The sequence below is a fragment of the Hibiscus syriacus genome, unplaced genomic scaffold (genome assembly GCF_006381635.1).
Source record: "Hibiscus syriacus cultivar Baekdansim isolate YM2019G1 unplaced genomic scaffold, ASM638163v2 tig00110253_pilon, whole genome shotgun sequence".
NCBI classification, from domain to species: Eukaryota; Viridiplantae; Streptophyta; class Magnoliopsida; order Malvales; family Malvaceae; genus Hibiscus; species Hibiscus syriacus.
This window is the reverse complement of record NW_024062646.1, coordinates 463,474-479,146: the sequence shown is the minus strand read 5'-3', so window position 1 is coordinate 479,146 and position 15,673 is coordinate 463,474.

Sequence of the window (15,673 nt, the reverse complement as noted above, 5' to 3'; positions counted from 1 at the left end):
AGCCTGCTATAATTGGGTCTAGTGGAAAGGCTACATATGCTAGTTTGGTGGTTGATCCTTCCAAGATGCAAAAGACGTTAAAGAGTGGTATTAACGATGATGAAGTGATTGTGCTTGACTAGGATTTTGTTATTGATCGATCTGGTGCTTATCCTACGATTAAATTCTCTGAAAGAGTGCATGAGCAGATTGATAAAAACATGAGGAACATTATAATGTTAGGCTTCTTGGTCGTATGATAGGATATAAGGCTTTGTGGAACCGTATTAGTGCGGTTTGGAAGCCTCTCGGAGAAATTCACTTGACAGACCTTGACAATATCTATTTCCTGGTTAAATTTGCAGATGAACGAGATTACACCAAGGTGTTAATTGAAGGGCCATGGACTATCTATGGGAGTTACTTAATGGTCCAACCTTGGAATAGAGCGTTTTCCACGTCTGAGTGACATCCTTCTCAGGTTATTGTTTGGGTCAGTTTGCCGGGATTACCGTATAGATACTACATAAAGGCTTTATTTAGATTGATTACTACTGTCGTTGGTAATGTGGTTAAGATAGACTATAACACACAAGTGGGTGAGAGGGGAAAATTTGCGAGGCTTGTGGTTTTGGTGGACTTAAACAAAACTCTTAAATCGTGTAATTGATGGTTTCAAGCAAAAAATAGAATATGAAGGTTTGCAGTAGGTATGTGTTCAATGTGGTGTTTATGGTCATACAAAGAATTATTGTAAGGAATGTAATTTGCAGTAGGTATGTGTTCACTGTGGTGTTTATGGTCATACAAAGAATTATTGTAAGGAAGGTCAGGATCTAAAAGAGACCGATAATCATAATGTGGTCGAAGATCATGTGGCGTCTAGTATGACTGTTGAAGTGGAGCAAGGTTTATACGGCCCTTGGATGGTGGTGGATAGTCGTAAGAAGAGAATTGTTGAAAAACCTAAGCAAAGGACAACCAACGAGGGAGTCAGGAATGGTAATAAAGGATCTCGTTTTACTATTTTGGAAGAAGTAGGGGATACGAACTAGGCAGTAAGGGAAAAGAGTGTTTGTGTTGTTATATTGAGCTGGGTTTTAAAAAACGGTCCGCGACCGCGATTTCGGCCGCGATATAGCGGTTTTGCCGCTGTCTGAGTTACCCGCGATGGCCGCAATAGCGTCTGCGATGGCCGCAATCACAGTAAATTCGAAATAACCGAAAACGCGACCGCGACTTGAAACCCTGATATCGAGTGATGAATAAGTTCCACAAAAGGTTAAAATGGTAGAGCAGACGAGCCATTTAGTCCAAGGTGTTCAAAAACGTGTGGTTAATCGTAATGCGACCTACATGGCGTTTAATCCGGAAAAGAAAAATAAAACGACTAAAAAGGTAGGTGAGAACTATGATGAATGTAAAAACTGTGGAAGTTGTGGAACATGCTATGAGAACTGGAGGTGGGAAGCACACTGCTTTATCTATTAAGGAACCGAATATGGGGGATAAGAATATGCATGGTAGTAAAGTAACCAAAGCTCGTGAGAGTGGGGTTAAACTTGGGAAGGAAAACATTCTTAAGGGCTTTAAAAATAATAAGCAAACTGAATCTCAAATGTTCAACCGACCGATGATGAATAATTGGGTACAAAATGTCACTTATCAATTAACTTTGGAAGCGGATGGGGAACCGCAGTTTGTAGGGCAACCTAGCACATCTAAGTCCCTGCAAAAGGTTAGAAATATTACAGTGGTTTGGGATATGGTTATTGATAATGGGGTTGGTGTTGAAAATTCAAGGCATGAGCGGCTGAATCAACAAACGGGGCGGCTAAATGGTCAAATTTAGACATTTTTGTTGAATTTGGTTAAGGATAATTATCAAAATTTAGGGTATTTGTAAGATTAGTCTTTAAGCTTCAATTATAAATACCCTATCCCATTTAGCTTTAAAACCATCCCAAATCATTATAGCTTTATCCCAATACTAGAGAATTTAGAGAGTTTCTTGAGAGTTGTTTTCTCCTTTTTATCAAGAGAGAATTGTAATTATTTTCTCCTTGTTAGATCAAGAGAAATTGTAATTCCTATTTTCTCATAGTGAAATTCTTTTACCGTTGCCCGTGGTTTTTACCCTATATTATTTAGGGGTTTTCCACGTAAAATTTGTGTCTTCTTTATCTTCATTTTTAAATTATCAATTGCAATTTTGCTCTATTTGATAGTCGTATTCCGTAACAATTGGTATCAAGAGTCATATTAGAGTTACTTATTATCTTTGTGGTTGCCACCAAAAGGTTGATCCTCCAACATAAGAAAGTAAGAAGGTATTACCCATTCTTTGAAGGTTTCAGAGAACTATTCACGATAGTGAAATAGTGAGAGCTATCTGTAATAGAAGCTATGGCAACGAAATTTTATATTGAAAAGTTCAATGGGAGAAATTTCTCATTGTGGAAATTGAAGATAAAGGCGATCCTAAGGAAAGACGGTTGTCTAGCAGCTATCAGTGAAAGGCCGATAGATTTCACAGATGAAAGCAAATGGAACGAGATAGACGGGAATGTTATGGCAAACTTTCATCTAGCATTAGCAGATGAAGTATTGTCAAGCATCGAGGAGAAGAAGACAGCTAAGGAGATATGGGATCATCTCACCAAATTGTACAAGGCCACATCATTGCACAATAAAATTTTTCTTAAGAGGAAATTATACACTCTACGGATGCCAGAATATACTTCAGTGACAGAGCACTTAAACACACTAAACACTTTATTTTCTCAGCTTACATCCTTAAGTTGTACAATAGGATAACAAGAACGTGCAGAACTTCTACTTCAAAGTCTACCTGATTCGTATGATCAACTAATCATCAAATTTAATGTCACAAGTCTAGTCTTCGATGACGTTGCAGCTGCTGTTCTACAAGAAAAAATCGGCGCAAGAAAAAGGAAGACAGACAAGTAAATTTGTAATAAGAAGAAGAGTTGACAACGATGAGAGTGAAATCAACATAACGTGGCCAAAACAACAGTCACAAACATAGTAGATCAAAGTTGAGAAGAAAAAAGAATTTAAAGTGCTACAACTGTGGAAAGAAGGGTCACTTGAAGAATGATTGTTGGAGTCTAAATAAAAACTCCAATCCATAAGGCAATACCGCAAACACTTCAGATGATGGAGATGCTCTATGTTGTAAAGCGTCAACAACCGTGGAAGGTATAAAATGATTTGTAGATATATGACTCATTTATTCGGGAGCAACATATCACATGACCTCAAGAAGAGAATGGTTCCATCATTATGAATCTATCTCAGGAGGATATGTGTATAGTTGCAATGATCATGCCTTAGAGATCGTTGGCGTGAGGACCATCAAATTAAATATGTTTAAGATGTGCGGCACGTGAAAGGCCTGAAGAAAAATTTATTATCCTACGGAATGTTGGATATTAATGCTAGCAAGATTGAAACACGGAAAGGAATCATGAAGGTGTTCAATGGAGCGCTTGTGGTGATGAAAGGCGAAACGATGCTGCAAACTGGTAATACTGAAGGGAGAGACTTTGCTAGAAGCAGAAGCCTCTGTTGCCTCATGTAGTTCAGATTCTGTAATGTTATGGCATCAGAAACTTGGACACATGTCAGAACAAGGAATGAAAGTCTTTGTGGAGCAAAAACCGCTTCCAGGCTTAACAAATGTATCACTTACTTTGTGTGAGCATTGCATAACAAGTAAGCAGCACCGGTTGAAATTCAACACGTTAAATTCTAGAGGTAAAAGTGTTCTAGAATTGGTTCATTCTGACGTATGACAAGCACCAGTTACATCCCTAGGTGGAGCAAAATACTTTGTCTCATTTATTGATGACTACTCTAGGAGATGTTGGTGTACCCTATTAAGAAGAAGTCAGATGTGTTTTCAACTTTCAAAAACTTCAAAGCGCGGGTGGAACTTGATTTTGGAAATAAGATCAAGTATTTCAGAACAGATAACGGATGAGAATACACAAGTGAAGAATTTGATGACTTTTGTAGGAAAGAAGGCATCAAAAGATAGTTCACAATGGCGAACACTCCTCAACAAAATGGAGTGGCAGAGCGGATGAACAGAACCTTGTTAGAAAGAAAAAGAACAATGTTGAGGGATGCAGGCATAGAAAAATCATTATGGGAAGAAGCAATCAATACCGCCTGTTATTTGGTGAATCGAGCTCCATCAACTATAATAGAGCTGAAGATACCAATTGAGATGTAGACTGGTAAATCAGCTGATTATTCAAACCTCTATATTTTTGGAAGCAGAATGTATGTAATGTACAACTCCCAAGAAATTTCAAAGTTGGATCCAAAATCTAGGAAATGCAAATTCTTGGGGTATGCTGATGGTGTAAAGGGGTATCGCTTATGGAATCCCACTGCCCACAAAGTGATTATCACCAGGGATGTTATCTTTATAGAAGATAAACTACAAAGAAAAGAAGACGATGATAGCGTTGAAAAATTAGAGACTACGCATATACATGTGGAAAAGGAGTTTGAACAAGGAGATTCTTCTGAAGTAGAACCATCACATGATGAACAAGAACTAGAGAGTTCTGAAGCTCCAAATACTCGTCAATCAGATCGTGTGAAAAGACGTCCCAATTGGCACTTAGATTATGTTATAGAAGAAAATATTGCAAACTGCCTTTTAACAGAGGACGGTGAGCCATCAACATACCATGAAGCAAAAAACAACTCAGATGCTTCACTGTGGATGATGACAATGCAAGAAGAAATTGAAGCCCTTCATAAAAAATAATACATGGGACCTTGTGCCACTACCACAAGGAAGGAAGACAATTGGTAACAAATGGGTCTTCAAAATCAAGCGAAATGATGACGATCAAGTTGAGAGGTATCATGTAAGACTGGTGGTCAAAGGATATGCTCAAAAAGAAGGTATTGATTTCAATGAAATCTTTTCTCATGTGGTTCGACTAATAACAGTTCGAGTAGTCTTGGAAATGTGTGCTACATTGAACTTACATCTAGAGCAACTAGATGTTAAAACAGTTTTTCTTCATAGAAATCTTGAAGAAGAGATTTATATGCTCCAACCTGAAGGTTTTGAAGAAAAATAAAAGAAGAACTTGGTTTGCATGCTGAACAAATCTCTGTACGGTCTAAAGCAGGCACTGAGGTGTTGGTATAAGAGATTTTATTCACTCATTATATGCTTTGGATACAACAGACTTAATGCAAACCCTTGTGTTTATTTTAAGAGGTTTGGTGATAACAATTTTGTTATATTGCTGTTGTATGTGGATGACATGTCGGTTGCAGGACCCAACAAAGATCATATTAAAGAATTGAAGGCACAACTGGCTAGGAAATTTGAAATGAAGGACTTGGGATCAACAAACAAGATTCTAGGGATGCAAATTCAATGAGACAGAAGTAATAAGAAGATTTGGCTTTCACAAAAGAATTACTTGAAGAAAATCTTGTCACGATTCAACATGCAAGATTGTAAGCCAATTTCTACACCTCTTCCTATTAACTTAAAATTATCCCCCAGTTTGAGTCCTAGCAGTGAAGAAGAGATGATGAAGATGTCTCGAGTATCGTATGCATCAACAGTGGGAAGTTTAATATTCGTTATGATATGAACAAGACCAGACATTGCACAAGCAGTGGGAGTGGTTAGTTGGTATTTGGAAAATCCAGGCAAAGAGCATTGAAATACAGTAAAAAGAATCCTGAGATACATCAAAGGGACCTCAAGTGTTGCATTATATTACAGAGGATCAAATTTACTTATCAATGGGTATGTTGATTCTGACTATGTAGGGGATTTGGATAAAAACAAATCTACTACAAGATATGTGTTTAAAGTTGTTGTTATAGCTGTAAACTGGGTTTCAAAATTACAGTTAGTTGTGGCTACATCCACAACAGAGGTAGAATATGTAGCAGCTACACAAGCCAGTAAAGAAGCAATTTGGTTGAAGATGCTATTGGAGGAGCTTGGGCACAATCAAGAGTATGTCTCTTTGTTTTGTGACAGTCAAAGTGCCTTGCATCTAGCAAGGAATCCAAAATTTCATTCAAGGACAAAACATATATGAGTTCAGTACCACTTCATTCGGGAAAATGTGGAATAATTGACGGTAGATACACATAAGATCCTTGCCAAAGACAACATAGCAGATTTCATGGCGAAAGCAATCAATGCTGATAAATTTACCTGGTGTAGATCCTCTTGTGGCCTATCAAAGACGTAAGCAACATGAAGGTACAAGGTAGAAAGAGTGGTATGAGGATATGATTGTTCCAATCAAATCTTCAAGTGGGAGATTGTTGAAAATTCAAGGAATGGGTTGCTGAATCAACAAGTAGGGCGGCTAAATGGTCAAATTTAGACATTTTTGTTGAATTTGCTTAGGGATAATTACCAAAAATTAGTCCCTAAAATTTAAGGCATTTACAAGATTAGTCCTTAAGCTTTAACTATAAATACCCTATCCCATTTAGCTTCAAAACCATCCCAAATCATTATAGCTTTCTCCCAATACTAGTGAAATTTATAGAGTTTCTTGAGAGTTGTTTTCTCCTTTTTATTAAGAGAGAATTGTCATTGTTTTCTCCTTGTTAGATTGAGAGAAGTTGTAATTCCTATTTTCTCATAGTGAAATTCTTCTATCGTTACTCGTGGTTTTTACCCTATATTATTTAGGGGTTTTCACGTAAAATTTGTGTCTTCTTTATCTTTATTTTTATTTTCTCAAATTATCAGTTGCGATTTTGCTCTATCCGATAGCTGTATTTTGCAACAGTTGGAGGTTTGGAGGATCTCCAACGGAGACCGAACAGTAAGATTATGTTTTCTTCTTTAATTTCGTTTTTAAATGACTTATTTTATGTGTTGGAATTGTCAGGGAGCTGCCAGCCTGACGTTTATACCTTTTTTCATTCTTTCATTTGTGATCATAAGCCGACTGTTGGCTTTATTTGAAGCTTGGCTTAGTGGTGGTAAGGTGGATAGAGTTATTTCCAAGCTTGGTTTTTCACATTCTTATCGGGTGGAAGCTCATGGTTTCAGTGGTGATATTTGGCTCCTATAGGATGATTCGATTGATCTTGAGGTCACTCATATATCAAATCAGTTTATTCATGCTAGAATTTGGAATAAGGCGACTAAGTGATGGGTACACGTTACGATGGTTTATGCGAGCCCGATGGTAGTAAACGAAAATAACTTTGGAATCAATTAGAAGCCCTTAATCTGATATATGCTATTTCTTGGGCTCTTGGTGGTGATTTTAATATGATTATGAATTCGGATGAATGTAAGAGGGTTCTCATGGTAATTTCAATGGTAATCACCCTTTTGTAAACTTCATTCATTCTACGGGTCTATTGGATTTAGGTTTCTCTGGCTCGACTTTTACTTGGACTCGGGGTAACCTGCATCAGAGACTTGATCGTTGGTTGATGAATAATACTCGGTCTTATGTTTTTGATGATTCTCGAGTGATACATTTGGATCGGTTAGGCTTCGGATCATAGACCCATTATTCTTAAGTTGGGGAAGGAAAACATAGCTACCACAACCGTCTTTTTAAGTTCTTCGATGCTTGGCAAGAGCACCCAAAGTTCCAGGATTTCCTTTATTATGTTTGGGAATATAGGGTTGATATTGACAAGAATATTGATTTGTTTAAAAGAAAAGTTGTGAGTTGGAAAACAAAGATTTTTGGGCACATTGGTACTAAGAAGAAGAGGCTTCAACCCTTACTTGTCAGCGTGCGAATATAATTTATTCTTTGAAGAAACCTGATTGTAACATCCTCAATACCGGGTTAGTGACTAAATTGTAAAGTCTTATAATTTGGTGATTTAAAATAGAATGATTGAATAGTATAAATATTTATTTGTAAATTATTGTATAGAATTGAATTGAAAAGAAGAAGGAATGGAAGGGCAAAGAGGTCATTTACAAGGAAATAAGAAATGAAGGGTTATATATTAATCCACGTGGGTTGAAGAGGGGAGAACACAAAGGCTTCCAGAGTTTTTGTTCTTCTTCTTTCTCCCTTGTACGAATGAAGCAAAACAAAGGTGAGTTCTCTGATTATTGAGTTTCTTGTTAAATTTAAGATTGGGTTTTGATTATTAGATGATAACTAAGCTTAAGGAAAGCTTAAGTTATCTTAAAATCAAAGGATGATAAAGTTAGAAGAGATTAAAGATTAGAGGTTCTTGAATGAAGTCTTGGAATATAGTTCATATCTAGAATTGGAAGTTAAATTTGACTTGTCATCAATCTAGTTAAGACATATTAAGTGTTAGAATTGGAATTAAATCATGTTGCAAAGTTGGTATAATTCTTGAATTTCATGAGGAGGATAGGATTTTGAAGTTTAAGATGAAATAAATGAGTATAGATTGGTTTAAGTATGCGTATTGGAGTTAAGAATATAAAGGGAATGAAAGATGAAGGATTTAAGCTAAAATGGATAAGTTTTCGGGTTCAAGAAGTGAATTCTGGGCAGAGTGCATCGATACACATCCATTGTGTACCGATGCATCAAGGATAAAATTCTAGAAATTGTTGAAAGTGCATTGATGCACCCTTTAATATTCAAATATCGAATGAGATTTGTGTACCGATGCACAGATAGTGCATCGATGCATACCTTCATTAAAAGGTGAAAATAACTTCCTTTTTAGCCTAAGGAGTAATAGTTTAGAATATATAAATTAGTATTCTGATATGTATCAATGTATTACTATGTAGATATAGAACATAATCTTGTTCTGGAACAATCAAAGGACTAGAATCGAATCAAAACAAGGCTAAGGTGAGTGTATTTTATAGTTAAAGTGTATAGAGACAAGACTTGTGATAAATCAATCTCTGATAGTTGAATTCATGATTTTATACTCATGTACATGCATACATATATTATTGTTATAGTGATATCATGCATAATTTATTATGCTTTAATATGGTATTATGTGAACGAACGTCATTACAAGAGAAACAATCCAGGTATGTGGAATAATGGAAATGATTATATGTGTTTATATGAAAAGTGATGAAAGAGATATGAAATGAGAAATGTATTCATGTTTAAGCCCATGTTATATGATATGAGAGCTATAGGTATAGTTGGCATGCCAAGAGTCGAAGGTTTATAGTGATCCTTTGGGACATATCCAGTGATCCTTCGAGATGTATCTAGAGGTCCTTCAGGACGTATCTAGTGGTCCTTCGGGACATATCCAGTGGTCCTTCAAGACGTAGTGGTCCTTCGGGACATATCTAGTGGTCCTTAGGGACGTAATGGTCCTTCGGGACAAATATTCACTGCCCCTAGTGGGAATTTATCGAGCTGTGGTGACAGCGTTAGTGCACAACCTCAATGTACTCACGTACCTTTGTTCTCAATAATGTACATGGGTAATTGAAAGATAAATTAAAGTGAAAGTGATACAAGAGGTAAGTTTCATATGTGCATGACATGATTGTATATGTTATAGTGAAATATATACATGCATATTGAAATGTCATGATCAAATGGTAATAATGCATATTCATGAATCTATTGTTACATGTTCATTTATTGCCTCACTAAGTCTATGACTTAGCGTGTAAGTGATTTACACGTAGGTACCAAGAAACAAGAAGAGCAGTACTAGAAGTGACAAGAACATCATCACTACTAAAAGATCAAATCAGAAGTAATTGACAAAGTAGGTATTTTGGGTTATGCATAGAGTGTTGGCATGTAATAAATTGTTAATTACGAATGTTCTGATCAATTTTGTATTTTGTGGTCTCTCTTATGTAAATTAACATATTTTGTTTTAATGAAATTTCAAAATTTCCCTGTTTTTCTTGAAATGTCAAAGTTTGAAAAGTCAATGTGACACCTCGGACTCATATTCGGGTCAGATACGGGTTAGGGGTGTTACATTTAATGGTATCAGAGTTACGGTTTAGTCGATTCTCGTATAAACTGAAGTTTAAAGTATCTTATAATGTATACATGCCAACAAAATAGTGAAAACTTCTTATATGATAGAATAGTAAGTATGTTGTTTTGCTAATAGAATGATATTATTGTGTCTTAATAGATGTCCGGACATGGTAGTTCTAGAAATGAAGCGGGAGATGATAGACCCACTGAAAGTAGCAATTCACCTACCCTGGCCAGGCAGAGTGAAGAACAGGCACCCTCTGGAGTGCCTGTGAATGATCAAGATGTATTCTTTAGAACGTTGGATGCGATATTGACGCGTTTCCAATCTTCTACTACTTTAACTTCGAAAATGAATGTTGTGAAAGAGTTAAAGGGTTTAGGATCTTCCGAGTTTAGAGGGGAAGCTGAGGAAGGTCCTGTTACTGCGGACCTTTGGCTTAATGACGTGAAAGTCATGATTGAGGGACTTCATTGTTCCGATGTTGAGAAGCTAGATGGAGTAATTTCCTTGTTAAGAAGACAAGCAAGGATTTGGTGGACCAATGTTACATTGAGGATGTCTAGTAATCAAGTAACTTGGTCATTATTTTTAGAAGAATTCAAGCATAAGTACATCGGAGATCAATTTGTTTGACAAAATAAAACAGAGTTCATGAATTTGAAGCAATGAATCACACTGTATGAGTACGAGTGTGAATTCAATGAGTGAGCGTAGAAGGATTACGTCCTCAGTTGAAGGAAATGATGATTGTATTGAATCTATCCTCGTTTCAAGAGGTAGTCAATCGTGCTAAAGCTTTGTAAAGAGCTCAGAATGAGAGATTTGAAAATTTAAGAGCTCAGACAGTCAAAAGAATGAGTGCTTCTTCGAGTTCTGCACCATAAAAAAAGAGCAAAGATGCTGGTTCTCAACCTCAAGCTAGATCAGAGTCAGTGGCATCCTCCGCAAGAGGATCAAATCAGATGAGAGGTAGACAAACTCAGTTAGTGGGATCTAGAGCTGGGAGATCTAATCAGAGTCAAGTTAGACAATGCCCATATTATGGAAAGAAACATTCAGGGATATGTAGGATAATTTCAGGAGCTTGCTTTAGATGTGGGGAGACCAGACATTTTGTTCGGGATTGTCCCAGGGGAGCCGGTGAATCTGCACTACTGGAGAGATCCAAAGAAATTGAAGAAATTCCTATAGTGAGAGAGTTCTTCGATGTTTTTCCTGTAGAGTTGCCAGGTTTACCTCAGGATAGAGAGGTAGAATTCCAGATTGAGATAATGCCGGGAACAACACCCATTGCAATGGCACCATACAGAATGGCTCCAAAAGAGTTGCAGAATTAAAGATTCAATTACAGGAGCTACTGGACAAAGGGTTTGTTAGACCAAGTGTATCACCTTGGGGAGCTCCAGTTATATTGTTAAGAATAAAGATGGTTCAATACGTCTCTATATCGACTACAGACAGCTCAATAAGTGACCATCAGAACAAGTATCCTCTCCCCCGAATTGACAATTTATTTGATCAATTAAAGGGAGCTTCAGTTTTCTCGAAGATTGATTTATGTTCGGGTTACCATCAATTGAAGATTCAAGAGAAAGATATTCCAAAGACGGCGTTTAGAACTAGGTATGGTCGCTATGAATTTATCGTGATGCCATTTGGAGTTACGAATGCGCAGATGCTTTCATGGATTTAATGAACTAAATATTCCAATCATATTTGGATCAGTTCGTGGTGGTGTTCATTGATGATATTTTAGTGTATTCAAAGTCAAAAGAAGAGCATAATTCACACTTAAATATGGTTTTTCAAATTTTACTAGACGAAAGGCTTTATGCTAAATTCTCTAAATGTGAATTTTGGTTGAATGAAGTGGCATTCATTGGACATGTAATTTTCTGCAGAAGGAATTCGAGTGGATCCTCAAAAGATTAAGCTATTCTGGAGTGGAAAGTTCCAAAGAATGTGTCAGAAGTTCAAAGTTTTATGGGGTTAGCTAGTTATTATCGAAGGTTCGTTAAAAACTTTTCGATTATAACTTTACCTCTAACTAAGTTATTAAGAAAAGAAGTAAAATTTGCTTGGACTCAGGAATGCCAAGAGAGTTTAGAAAAATTAAAGAAGATTTTGACAGAAGCTCCAGCTTTGTAGTGTATAGTGATGTTTCTCATAACGATTTAGGATGCGTGTTTAATGCAAGAGGGCAAAGTAGTGGCCTATGCTTCGAGGCAACTAAAACAACACGAAAAGAACTATCCTACAACGATTTGGAGATGGCGGCCGTAGTGTTTGCTCTTAAGATTTGGTGTCACTATTGTATGGTGAAAAGTGCTACTTGTATACAGATCATAAGCGTTTAAAGTACTTGATGACTCAGAAGAGTTGAATTTAAGACAGAGAAGATGGGTGGAATTTCTCAAGGATTATGATGTTGTGATTGATTTTCATCCCAGAAAAGCAAATGTGGTAGTGGATGCCTTAAGTAGAGAGACATTTGCAGCCTTATGAGCTTTGGATGCAAAACTATCATTTGGCAGAGATGATGCAATTTGTGCGGAATTGACTATCAAGCCATCATGGCTGGATCGAATTAAGGAATTGCAAAGAAAAGATTAAATGTGTTTGAAGAAATTGCAACAATTTAGAATGAAGAGCTAAATGATTATGAAATCAAGTTGGATGGGAACTTGTATTATCAAGGGAGATTGGTGATTCCAAATGATGATGAGTTAAAGAATGATTTATTAATGGAAGCTCATTGTAGTCCATTAACGATGCACCCAGGAGGAAACAAAATGTATATAGACCTCAAGAGTTAATATTGGTGGCCTGGAATAAAGAAAGACATTACGGTATTTGTATCAAAGTGTTTGACTTGTCAACAAGTCAAAGCTGAGCAACAGGTTCCGTCGGGATTGTTACAATCAGTATCAATTCCTCAGTGGAAATGGGAGAATGTAACAATGGATTTTATGACTGGGTTTCCTTTAACTCCGAACAAAGGGATTAATCTGGGTGATTATAGATATTTTGATTAAATCAGCCCATTTTATACCGGTGCAAACTGATTTCTCCATGGATAAGTATGTCGAGCAATATGTTAGAGAAATTATATGCTTGCATGGTATACCTATTCTATAATTTCTAATCGGGATCCTAGATTCACATCACGATTTTGGAAATCATTACATGGAGCATTGGGAACTCGGTTGAACTTTAGTACATCATTTCATCCTCAGACAGATGGAAAATCCGAGCGAACTATCCAAATTCTGGAGGATATGCTTAGATCTTGTGTAATTGAATTCAAAGGATCATAAGAAAGGTATTTGTCACTTGCTGAATTTGCATATAATAATAGTTATCAGTCAAGCATCAAATGGCTCCCTATGAAGCTTTATACGGGAGAAGAGTTGTACGCCCTTAAATTGGTTTGAGATTAATGATAGAGAAGTTATTGGTCCCGAGTTGATTCAGGAAATGGAAGAAAAGGTTTAAGTGATTCAGAGAAACATCAAAACAACAGCTGATAGACAGAAATCGTATGCAGATTTAAAGAGAAGGAAGTAGAATATCAAGTTGGAGACAAAGTGTTTCTTAAAGTTTCTTCTTGGAAGAAGCAAAGTGTTGACTTGTCAACAAGTCAAGCTGAGCATCAGTTCCGTCGGGATTGTTACAATCAGTATCAATTCCTCAGTGGAATGGAGAATGTAACAATGGATTTTATGATTGGGTTTTCTTTAACTCCGAACAAAAGGGATTTAATCTGGGTGATTATAGATATTTTGATTAAATCAGCCCATTTTTTTATGATTGGGTTTTCTTTAACTCCGAACAAAAGGGATTTAATCTGGGTGATTATAGATATTTTGATTAAATCAGCCATTTTATACCGGTGCAAACTGATTTCTCCTGGATAAGTATGTCGAGCAATATGTTAGAAATTATACGCTTGCAGGTTACCTATTTCTATAATTCTGATCGGGATCCTAGATTCACATCACGATTTTGGAAATCATTACATGGAGCATTGGGAACTCGGTTGAACTTTAGTACATCATTTCATCCTCAGACAGATGGAAAATCCGAGCGAACTATCCAAATTCTGGAGGATATGCTTAGAGCTTGTGTAATTGAATTCAAAGGATCATAAGAAAGGTATTTGCCACTTGCTGAATTTGCATATAATAAGTTATCAGTCAAGCTCAAATGGCTCCCTATAAAGCTTTATACGGGAGAAGATGTTATACGCCCTTAAATTGGTTTGAGATTAATGATAGAGAAGTTATTGGTCCCGAGTTGATTCAGGAAATGGAAGAAAAAGTTCAAGTGATTCAGAGTAACATCAAAACAGCAGCTGATAGACAGAAATCGTATGCAGATTTAAAGAGAAAGGAAATAGAATATCAAGTTGGAGACAAAGTGTTTCTTAAAGTTTCTTCTTGGAAGAAGGTTATGAGGTTTAGACGTAAAGGAAAATTGAGTCCTCGGTTCATTGGACCCTACGAGATTATTAAGAGAGTAGGACCAGTAGCATATCAGTTAGCTTTGCCATCTGAAATGGAGAAAATTCACAATGTCTTTCATGTTTCAATGCTTCAAAAGTATAAATCTGATCCTTCCCACATTATGACTCCAGAAGAGAGATATTCAACCAGATCTGACTTATGAAGAGGAACTGATTAAAATCTTAGCTCATGAGGTTAAACAACTAAGGAACAAGACGATTCCATTGGTTAAAGTCTTGTGGAGGAATCACAAAGTAGAGGAAGCAACATGGAAGCATGAAGAGGACGTGAGGATTAAGTACCCCCACCTATTTGCGTAATGAAAATTCGAGGACAAATTTTCTTAAAGGAGAAAGATTTGTAACATCCTCAATACCAGGTTAGTGAGTAAATTGTAAAGTCTTATAATTTGGTGATTTAAAATAGAATGATTGAATAGTATAAAGATTTATTTGTAAATTATTGTATAGAATTGAATTGAAAGAAGAAATGGAAGGGCAAAGAGTCATTTACAAGAAATAAGAAGGAAGGTTATAATCCACGTGGGTTGAAGAGGGGAACACAAAGGCTTCCAGAGTTTTTTTCTTCTTCTTTCTTCCTTATACGAGTAAAGCAAAACAAAGGTGAGTTTTCTGATTATTGAGTTTCTTGTTAAATTTAAGATTGAGTTTTGATTATTAGATGATAACTAAGCTTAAGGAAAGCTTAAGTTATCTTAAAATCAAAGGATGATAAAGTTAGAAGAGATTAAAGATTAAAGGTTCTTGAATGAAATCTTGGAATATAGTTCATATCTAGAATTGGAAGTTAAATTTGACTTGTCATCAATCTAGTTAAGACATATTAAGTGTTAGAAGTGGAATTAAATCATGTTGCAAAGTTGGTATAATTCTTGAATTTCATAAGGAGGATAGATTTTAAGTTTAAGATGAATAAATGAGTATAGATTGGTTTAAGTATGTGTACTGGATTTAAGAATATAAAGGGAATAAAAGATGAAGGATTTAAGATAAAATGGATAAGTTTTCGGGTTCAAGAAGTTAATTCTGGGCATAGTGCATCGATACACATCCATTGTGTACCGATACATCAAGGATAAAATTACAGAAATTGTGCACTCCTTTAAAATAAAAACATCGAATGTCATTAGTGTATCGATACACAAGTAGTGCATCGATGCACCCCTTAATATTCAAACATCGAATGGGATT